The sequence below is a fragment of the Meleagris gallopavo genome, chromosome Z, assembly GCF_000146605.3.
Source record: "Meleagris gallopavo isolate NT-WF06-2002-E0010 breed Aviagen turkey brand Nicholas breeding stock chromosome Z, Turkey_5.1, whole genome shotgun sequence".
NCBI lineage: Eukaryota > Metazoa > Chordata > Aves > Galliformes > Phasianidae > Meleagris > Meleagris gallopavo.
This window is the reverse complement of record NC_015041.2, coordinates 2,046,116-2,056,823: the sequence shown is the minus strand read 5'-3', so window position 1 is coordinate 2,056,823 and position 10,708 is coordinate 2,046,116. Positions and strand designations below refer to the sequence as shown.

Below are 10,708 nucleotides of genomic sequence, written 5' to 3'. Positions count from 1 at the left end.
AGCACCAAAAAGACCCAAGAGAAAAGTATTTGGGATTAATTTTTGGCAGCATTTTCTGATGAACCTTTGCATTTTCGTGTATTTGACAGTTTTTCGGTATGTTTGACATTCCAGAGACTGCTTGTAAAATGTGTTACTTACTGTATTTTAACTGGTAAATAACCACATAATACCACATGGAATTATTTTTTTTAAAACAAACACTCAATTATTTGAGTTTGGTATAAGTTTCTCTCTATTTATTGTCTCTAAGCTCTTCCATAGAGCTTCTATCTCCTTCCCTGGAGATACTCAAAACCCCACCTGGATACTTCCCTGTGAAATCTATTCCAGGAAACCTGCATTAGTGATGGGAGTTGGACTCAGTGATCTCCAGAGGTCCCTTCCAGACCCTATGATTCTGTGTTTCCAAAGTGAGGCTCTCTCTTAAATTACATAAATAGCTAAGAAAAGTAGAGAAGTAAAATTATGTAATCAGGGCAGGGGTGTAGATATTTAGGAAACTTCTAACTTCTGTTCATTACACTTATGGCATTTGGCTGCAATAGTAACATTCAGTATGCACAAGAGCCAAGCCTGCTCCTGTCTAAGACCAGCCCAAAGGCACAGTGTTGTGCCTGCAGACCTACAGCCAGGGCTGAAACCCTCCTTGAGCCCAGAAGGTCAGAACTCAATCCTAAAGAAGCCACTGACTCTCCAGAGTGGTGTCAGAGTAGGTCCTGCTCTGCCCAGAGGATGCAGCACTCCATCTGTCGAACACTCAGGGTAAAGTCTAGCTTTCCTTGTCTAGACTGACATCTCCCCAGCTGGTACCATGAATACGAGAGGTCAAAGGCAAGGGCTGGCTTTCACTCTTCTGTCAAAATCTGCACTCTGGTAAGAAGACACGCTTTATGACCAGTGTAAATCAGCAGATTTTCTCTGACTGGTGCTATTTCAGCTTGCTGTTGCTGAGCAACAGAGCCATTTCAGCAGTACTGTAAAGAAACCATATGCACAGAACAGAAAAACAACGAAAGATGAAGGCCACGTCTCAGCCATTAGAAAGACTTTGCACATCAGTCAGCATTAATTCTTCATTCTGCCCTACCCAGAGAATTCAGTCTCCCCATTACCCCGTGCAAAGTAAGTTATTTGGTAATATGTCATGTGTAACAGTCGGAATATGCATATCATGCTTCTGCCATTATCATTTACAGCAGTCCTTGCCAAAAAAATCTAATTTATGTCATTATCGGAACAGTTCTGTTTGCTGTTGTTTTTGGTTTTTTTCCTCTACATCAAATAGATGCTATTCAAAGTTCACAAATTTTTCAAGTGCTCTATTTGCATTCTTGTTTTTGACATGCACAATAAAGGAGATATCTGAATCCTAAGAAGCATGTATGCTAGGCTGGAGTTTTGGTGCTTTTCCTCAATTACTTCCCTCCCAGTGCCAGCAAAGAAATCATATTGCATTAAACATTTATAAAAATAAGCCAGTTCAAAATAAGACACCTCCTTGGGAAACAGACTTCACCCCAAAGTCTCACTCAAATTAACAGCCTCACTGTCATTTCCTACACCACTCTCATCACTTCTGTGTCTATTGGTCATAAATCTCCCCAGTCCTTGCAGTCCCACATCAAACAGTCATCCCAGTCTCTACCTTTTGGCATTACTATGTCTCCTGCCCCCCAGAATTCTCTGCTGGGGTTCAGCTGCCTACTGGTCTGGCTACAGGCACTCAATCCTACTCAGCAGTCTTGCACATGGTTTGCTATCAAAGGTCTGGGGAGGGAAATGGTGAATTAAAATTTCAGACGAGCAGTCATAGGATGCTGGGCAGCAGCTTCTTGTCAGTGGAGCTCCCAAATGTAGTAGTGAAGAGGTTACAGCCTTGAATATGCCAAAGTGGGAGGAGGAATAATTCAGTCCAGGTGATCTTAAGATCAAACCCAAGAATGGATTGCAGAGTCAGGACCAAAACCAGCATTTTAAGTGTCTAAATCTGGTGTCGTGCAAAAATGCAGTTCCCTTTATCAAATCATAGAACCACGGTATCACAGAACGGTTTAGGTTGGAAGGGATATTGCAGCCCTCCTGCCCCACTCCGTACAGTGGGCTGGTGGCCCTGCACCTGATCAAACTGCCCAGGGCCCCCTCCAACCTGACCTTGGGAACCTCCAGGGATGGTGCACCCAACAGCTCCTCTGGGCAACCTGAAACCTTTGGGATTGCTGTGGGTTTTGCTTAGTTTCGGTTTCTGCCATGCTGTACAGGAAGTATAAGCAGTATAAAGAGTGATTGTACTGATAATTACCTAATCTTTTGAATCTTGACATTTAGCATGGAGGATATAATTCATACGGAGTTCGGCCACAACTAGGAAGAACTCACCTGCTAAGAACAATGCCAGCCACAAGGAAGAAGGGCAGCTCTCCTTAGATATTTCCCCCCTCTCAGAGTGTAACTATCGCAATGTCTGCTATGAATTGTAAGACACAAATGAACATCTCTCTGCTGCTTTCTCCTTGTCTTGTTATGGAAATAATGCCTTCAACTGGGAAGGACCCTTTTTGTTACCAGTTCACGTTAGTGGGGGTTTTGAATTAGAGGGGGATAACTCTCAAAATGAAAGGACTCTGATGTCTTCAAGACCTTCACTCTGCTTATTCTAGGAGCAGCAGATGGATCTACATGCTTACAAATGAAAATTGCTTAAGAAGGAGTAATAAAATAATAAAATCAGAGAATAGCTTGATTTGGAAGGGATCTTAAAGCCCATCCTGTCTCAACTCCCTGCCATGGGCTGGCTGCCATCCACCGGCTCAAGCTGCCCAGGTCCCCATCCACAGCCTTGGACCTCCAGGGATGGGCACCCACAGCTCCAAGCAGCAGTACCAGGGCCTTCCCCTACCCATCAGCTGATGCAGCCCAGGATGCTGTTGGCCTTTTGGGCTGTAAGTGCCCACTGATGGCTCATGTCGAGCTTTTTGTCCACAAGGACCCCCAGGCCTTTCTCTACTGGGCTGCTCTCAGTGAGCTCTTCTCCCAGTCTGTACACATATATGGGATTGCCCCAAACAAATGCAACACCTTTCTCTTGGCCTTGTTGAGCCTCATCAGGACCCACTTCTCCAGACTTTCCAAGTCCCTCTGGATGCCATCCATTCTTTCTGTTATGCCACCTGCACCACTCATCTTGATGTCATCAGCAGACTTGCTGAGGGTGCACTGGATCTCATTTTTTGTGTTAATGATACAGATGTTGAAAAACACTGATAAATGAAAAAGAATCAGGCAAAAAAGCAATTACCTTGGCACAGCCCCAATCTTTCACATCAGCACACCCTAAATACCCTCAAACACGTCTCAGCTGGTAGCATGGATCTCTCTCAGCTCCTAGCAAGTTCCAGACCAGCCAGTGTGTCCAGATATTTGTTTCTCTTGCAAATGAGGTCTGAAGGTTAAATAGTCTATCTGGGGTTCAGCCTCCTGACCAACTTCCTGTAGCATTTCAACACAAAGTAAAACAAATTTGCAGTTTTCATTTGAATCCCTGCCCTTTTCCAGAAGTACTCAGCTGGGGGTAGAAAGAGGAGCAGAAATACAAAGGGATATGAGCAACTCTTTTGGCTGCTGCTTGTGAACATCACCCATAGGCATCACCAAAGCAGGATGCCAGTGAGAACACTGCATGCTTTTCACTCAGTAGAGAAAGCTGAAAGAGCAAACATGTGACAGAGGTGCTCATGTTGCTTTATTTTCTACAGCAAGAGCCTCAGCTACTGGGGCAAGGAGATCCAGTCTGAGGCTGGATGAAATCCTGCACACAATAGTGGCATTTCAAAGTGCAGCAAGGAGCAGGGCAGCTTGAAGGTTGGCTCAAAGCACAGAGAGATTGGTATCACTCATCAGAATTTCTCACCACACATTCCAAGGCATACAAGTGAGCAACGAAATCAGCCCTGCAATCAAACAAAAGCACTATGTAGGAAAACAGCTCAGTTGCACTTGTAGCATAGGAGAAATATTTCCCCCTTTCAGGCCTGGTGAGGTTAATGAGATTATATTTTCTGAGTAAAATAAAACCACATGTGCATGTGATTGCAAACCTAGGACTTTAAATATGAACGCATTCTATAAATACCTCTGCTTTCCTTTCTCGTGCTTACCCACCGTAATATATAGATTGGAAATAGATGGGAAACCTGGGTGGGAACACTGTCAAAGTACAGCACTCCACGCTCACACTTTAGATTAACTATTCTTGGATTGCTCATCAGTTTAATCGGATAAGTCTGAGATCAGTGGGAGGTTAAGGACCAGATTTGTTCGTTAGTATAATTAAAAAATAATACCAGGAAAAGTGTGCCCCTGGCATCGTGCTCTGGAGTGGAAAGGAAGGAATTTTTTCAAGTGGAATTTTCCAGCAGCTGTTGCAAATTGTCCCAGTGCTTCAGCCACACACAAAGGAGCTATAAAACACTGTATAGGATATAGTTTTGGTGGGAGAGCACATGATACTCTATGAAGAAACAGCCACTCCAGACCATATTGCTGCACTAAGCACTTGTGATTGGTGAAGGCAGCGTTCATTGCTTCACACTGCACTAAGTATGCATAGACACAGCAACACATGAGACAGCACAATAGCACAGACTTCAGATCTATAGGAAAGCTTTTGATGGTCTCCTAACAATGGGTTGCTTTTCATTCTAAAATAAATTAAATGAAGAAAAATGGGAATCTCTCCCCTTAATCTTTGTTCTTTCTTCCCTGTTAAAGTGGCCATTCTAATAGTCTCACACTAACTCCCATTTCCATATTAGCTGCTTATAAAACACAAACAGAGCAGGATATTTAGAGATATAACAAAAATGGATACAGCTCCTAGGAAATAGAAAGGGAAATTGCAGACTGATGAGAATAAAAACAACCTCCCTGTTCCCCTCCTGCACTGTCACTGCAACCCATCCTGGAATTCACTCCCCTGCACAGCATGGGACTTTCTACCCTGTTAGTGATGTTCTGCATTGGTATTGCAGACATTGTGATGTCTATTGAATGTGCTACACACTGCAGCCAAATGTGTAGAGCAAGATGATTACACATCCAGAAAAAGGAGCAGGGAAGGGCAAACATATCCCTAGGTTTCAGAAAGCTAAGAGGATGGTCCAGAACACCTGTGAGCTACAAATTTAACAGCCTATTACTGTATCTACATACATTCACACACAAAGGTGTAGGACTTATTCCTGAAAAAAAATCAAGGTGGGAGCATGACTTGAATATCTTGCAAAAAAAATCCAACATATCTGACCACACAGTTACTGGACATTCTGTTCTCAGTGGAAGACATACCAACCTCCTTTTCAACTTGCCTTGCCTGTTCTCACTTCTAGATTTCTCTTTGCTCAGGTGATGCTCATCTCCTGATGTTCTATTCTCTCTAAATGCTGTCCCACTAAGGACAAGGTACATCCCACTTGAGTTCAGGGACAGTCAGTGAAAGGCCAGAATTTGGAGTCTGGTAGCCACAGACACTTCATACAATTCATGGCAAGACAGAGACTCAAGGCAGGGCAATAAGGGTTTCAGTGCTGAAATAGCTAGCTAATTTGGGACAGCTTACAACTCTGTTGACTAGAAAAGAGGGTGAGGACAACCCATTGCCCAGTAGTGGCAACCAAATTCCTGGGACAGATCTGGGTTTTATGTGCACATCCATGGATGGTCTGAGTTCTCAGGAGGTAACTCATGGCTCTGAATTGCCCAATTGCAGATAAAGTCTAAATTCAAGATTAGAATTAGATAAAATGCAGTGCAAAAAGGCATCCTTCTCTATTACTCTTTTTAAAAAAATTGAATTGCATACTCATAAAATATGTTGGGGTTTGATTGTACATAGGGGAACAAATACAGTGCTGATTTCTTTGCAGGCAGACATTAAAACACAAACGGGACTTTCAAGGGGCATCTAAGACCTCTTCATTGCTACTCTATGAAAATGCGATCATCTTATTACCTGTCCTAGAATCATAGAGTCATTAAGCTTGGGAAACACCACTAAGATTACCAAGTCCAACAGTCAACCCAACACCACAATGCCTGCTATCCACGTCCCTAAAAAGTTCCAATGCAGAATATCTTTTAGTAAGGATAAAACATGTTGATGAGCTTTTCTTAGTGATGATAAATATAGCTAACCTGTGTGACATCTGGCTCTCCTGACATGAATCTTCTTGCAACCAGATGTTAGTTTTGCAAAAGTTTGGAAAGAGAAGCATATTTTTCTTACTATTTTCTCCACCTCTAAAACACTGCTTTAGACACTAAAACTTACTGCCCACACAAAGGTATGATGGATGGGTTTGTATTGGCAAGCCACTGGTAGCTGGATTCAAAGAGGAATAAGGTTATTTACAAACAAGGAAAAAGTGATGTATAAATACAGTAGTAAAGCTACTTGGTATGAGCAGCACGTATGCATTAAAAATAATACCTGTTAAGTGTAAGCCTGAACATTTGAGTTTTGAGTAATCACATTTTCAAGATTTTCTTGGGAGCTTCTGTCATCTGCAGGGCAAGAAAATATGGAAGTTTTCTATACCTGGAGTTGCTATGCAATTTTCATTGAACACTCTCAGTTCTACACCATCTTCCCTTTGATTCATCATTTCTATGAGCTCCATCTCCTCATAACTTCTGCTGTTTTCACACATTTTTACATTCAGTTTCACTTTCTTCTCTTGCTTCCCCCTATTGCAGAGGACAGCTGCTTTAACCTTGGTCTTCCAAACAGAGACAGCCTTTTTCGTTTTCCTTCCCTGTTTTACTTCTTTTGGCTTTTCTTCCCTCTGAACACATCATATTTTTTTCCAATCACCTTCTGGGTGATCTCTTCTCTACATTTCTAAATCTTTTACCCCTTCATTCTTCAACTCTTCATTATTGACTCCTCATCAAAACAAGAAAGAAACTGCTTCTGCAAGAGTGCATCTTGTACCACACCATGCTTGGGCCTGCTGTTCAAGCTATTTTGGATGCAGCCCAGGGTACAATGCTCCTGCTTAGCAGTGTCCACCTGTCTGTCCACGAGCAGGACCCATTCTGGCACTCACTCAACCCTTGCTGCATTCTGCAGCTTGGTAGATATACATACCATTCATTTCTCTCCCAAAATACCCAAAGGAACAACTTTTCATTTCTGAATGGTGAAAGATGTATGACCAGACACTCGCTCCTTCCAGGTACCAGAGGGCCAGGAGGGCAAGAGAACTATTACAGAGATACTCATGCAGACAGGTTACATATTGTTTGATGACTCTTCATTCACGTGACATGGAAGATACTGTTTGAGTACATTAGTTTCATTGGAAAAGACAAAATTGGATTTATGAAAGAGAGCATCCATGCAGCACTGCAGCAGCCTGGTCCATCCAATTCAGTGTGGGAATTCTACATTAAAGTTTAGGGATTGCATTTAGCCAAACAAGAATGATACAGTTTTTGGATGGGTTTGCCATGTATACATATACATATTTTTTTTAATTAAGCCAAATATGAAAGCTGATACAATGCAAAGAAAGAAGAACTTGATTAGCTTCAGAAGATCAAATGCTCATCAACATACCAAACAACAGAAACTGGAATTTGTGTAGAGGGTTAAGAGCAGAATAATAGGAACGGAGCAAAAAAGGGAAACTCTTCTTAACCCTGAGATGTTTGCATATGGAGTGAGATGCAAGGTGGGGCAGGGACACATGGAAATAAGCTCATCAGTGTGCTTGAGAAATGAGTTAGCCTGAGACATTCAGACCATCTCCACTGATTACAGTAAGCTTTTAAATTTATTTTAATATATGAAAATTCAAAAAGAAAAGCCTTTTCCTTGGTTGATGCCTCCTGGAAGCTGAAATGGCCTCATCTTCAGCAAACTTTTGTCATGTCCAAGAAGGGATCAAGAGCAGCAGCTGCTAGAGAAGTTTTGTAGTCTTCATAGCTCCAGCCCAAACTCTGCTAGGATCACGTGAACTGATCCTTCACAGCAAGTCATGCCACCTATCACCTCCCATCCAGCACAGCTGAAAATTGCAGCTGTAAGCACTGCTGCCTCCCAGGGTGGCAGTTCTGCAAACAAGCAGGAATTCACAGGACTCACATCGACCAATCATGCAAATCCAATCTGTCCTTCAAGCTAGAAGCACATAGCATGCCAAGGGGGTTTGAAGTCTACAGTATCAGAAGAGGAATGTCAGCAAGAATGTCATGCAGGAGGCACATTGTCCTTACAACTTCCTGCTCCCAGAGGAGGCCGCTAACTCGTGTGTTGGAGATTTGCGTAATAAAGCTAAGGAGGTCAGAGGGAGCCATTTGCCTGTAACGGATAATCACACTGGCAAGTTCTGCAAGCTCATTTGTCCCATTGTCCTTTCAAAGAATGATGGCTATTTGTAACCCATGCTTTTACATGAAGCAAGCAATGGACAAAATCCACCCAAAATGCTCTGCCTCCAGACACGTGCCCTTCTAAAACACTTTGCCAAATGTCTCCTGGTGATGTGGGAAGTAACTACACCAATGCTGGAGAAGACAGGTGCTTTCACGCATGTCACAAAGCCTTCCAGGATGTAAATTCTTCTGGGAAAACATCCAAAAGCATTCAAATGGTAACTGAGAATCACTTACACGCTCAAACAGAAATAGGGCTAAAGACCTCGTTATTCAACATAATGAAGCCCAACAGGGAAATGAATAATGGCACCTCAGAGAAGGCATGTGACTGTTCTTCCCCTCCATACTAAGCCACAGGCTAACCTTTCCACGGTACAGTTATCTGTTACAGAGTAGGTAATGCTTTTTGCCTGAAGAAGGTGACTGTTACACTAACATGGGCTAGATCAAAGCACCTCTGCATGACGGCCACATACATTTTATTCCTTCAGAGCACATCTGTGGACAGTGTTAATCACCCGGGTCCCTAACAAAATGAACAACTTCCTTTCCCTTCTTAATGTTGGAAAGTACAATATGAGGAATCACAGGGCCATGTATTTTTCACTTAAAGACATGCTAGGAAGAGACACAGTAATCTTCAAACATACACTGGTAAGCTCATACCTGCTCCAGTAGATTGTGGAAATCTAAGGAGTTTACCTTCAGTCTTTGGGGACTGGGGAGTCTCTCCAGTTGACTTAGAAAGGTCTCTGTGGATGTCATATGAAATCTGTGCTAAACCCGCCTACCTCACATGCCATAACTCCTCTTTCCATTCATCAGAACTACTCCTAACCAGCAGTTTCTCCTCCCCACCAGCTATACCCAGTTTCCAGCTTCCAAATACCAGCATTCTATTTATTTATAGCATGACAAAATTTCATTCCCTTTTGCCCTTACTCCATCCTATTGTGCTTTAAGTCAATCACTTTAAGGCAAGGAAGGACCATGGCCTAAAATCAAGCAACAGAAAGAGGGTTCAGGATTGGAGAAGAGAGAATTGCCTTAATCAAAAGGTCCACCTGATGACTTGGGACCAGCCCCAAGATGCCTCTCTTTTTCATCTCTGTTTCCAACTGTGGTGTCTCAACCTCTCCACTGTGTTCTGTGTTGCCTCTTCTGGTGCAACCTTGCTTTCTAATCTTGCCTTGACAGGAACACCAAACTTCCAGCAAGGTCCTACTGGTGAGTCAACAGCCACTTGTACGTCGTTGGCTTGTAGGGTGTATGAAGCAATGCAAATTGATCCATTGTTTGCTCCAACCCCACTGTGGTGAGAACTGATGAGAACAATGAATTCTTCAAAGCACTTCTCCCTGTTATCAGCTTCTGATCTTCATTCCAGGAGTCAGAGCTGTAATGCATCATGCTAAATGAGTGCAAGCTCCCCTGGGCAGGGACCTTATCTCATTTGGTGTCTAAAGCACCATGCAAGGTTATGGCAATTGAGCAATTAACTAAAGGTTACATTGTCCTGAAAGTGTTAGCACTGGCCTTTGGGAACACTTCTCTGGTATCAAGATCAAAAGAAGCAAGAGCAAATTCTTATACACGCTACAGCTCACATGCCTCTTATTGGCACTCCATTGCTGGGACCTTCCCACCTGGCAGATCCCACTATGAACAGCACAGAAAGAGAAACCACCAGCCTTGGACACCTACCAATATAGATATTAGTAAGAGTCATTGTCTGAAGGCAGGAAGCATGCTGGAGAAATGCTGAAAACTGCCATTTGCTGCTGCTATATGTTCTATTTGCTACCAGAAATGTTTCCTGAGGTGAAGGCAAAGAATAAACACACAGGCAGTAACATTTTATTACAATGTTCTATTTAACTATGTTGTCTACACCAGTTAAAATATCAGAACCTCTCAGCAAACTGCACTGTAGAACAATAACTCCAAATAAAGCAGCAACGCAACCCCATCTTCATCTTGCCATCTAGGAAACATCTGATATATATAGTAAAAATGATTTTTTCTTCTGGAACAGGTTGTACCATAAGGACAAGTGAAGGTGCTACCTTCATCTCACTTTATTCCAGTATCAGCTAGGAAGGAGCTGGTCTTGGTTGGTCATGTGCCTCTTGCCTGTCACTCGCCTTCAGATTTAACTGCAGTGAATTATAGAATCATAGAATAGCCTGAATTGAAAAGGACCAAAATGCTCATCCAGTTCCAAGCCCCTGCTATGTGCAGGGTCACCAACCAGCAGACCAGGCTGCCC

The 10,708-nt window shown here is 42.8% G+C and overlaps 1 protein-coding gene across 1 annotated transcript in view; it reads right to left on the bottom strand.

Annotated features, from left to right (window-relative positions):
- Positions 1–10,708, bottom strand: part of EPG5 (ectopic P-granules autophagy protein 5 homolog) — a 63,306-nt gene that overhangs the window by 6,013 nt on the left and 46,585 nt on the right.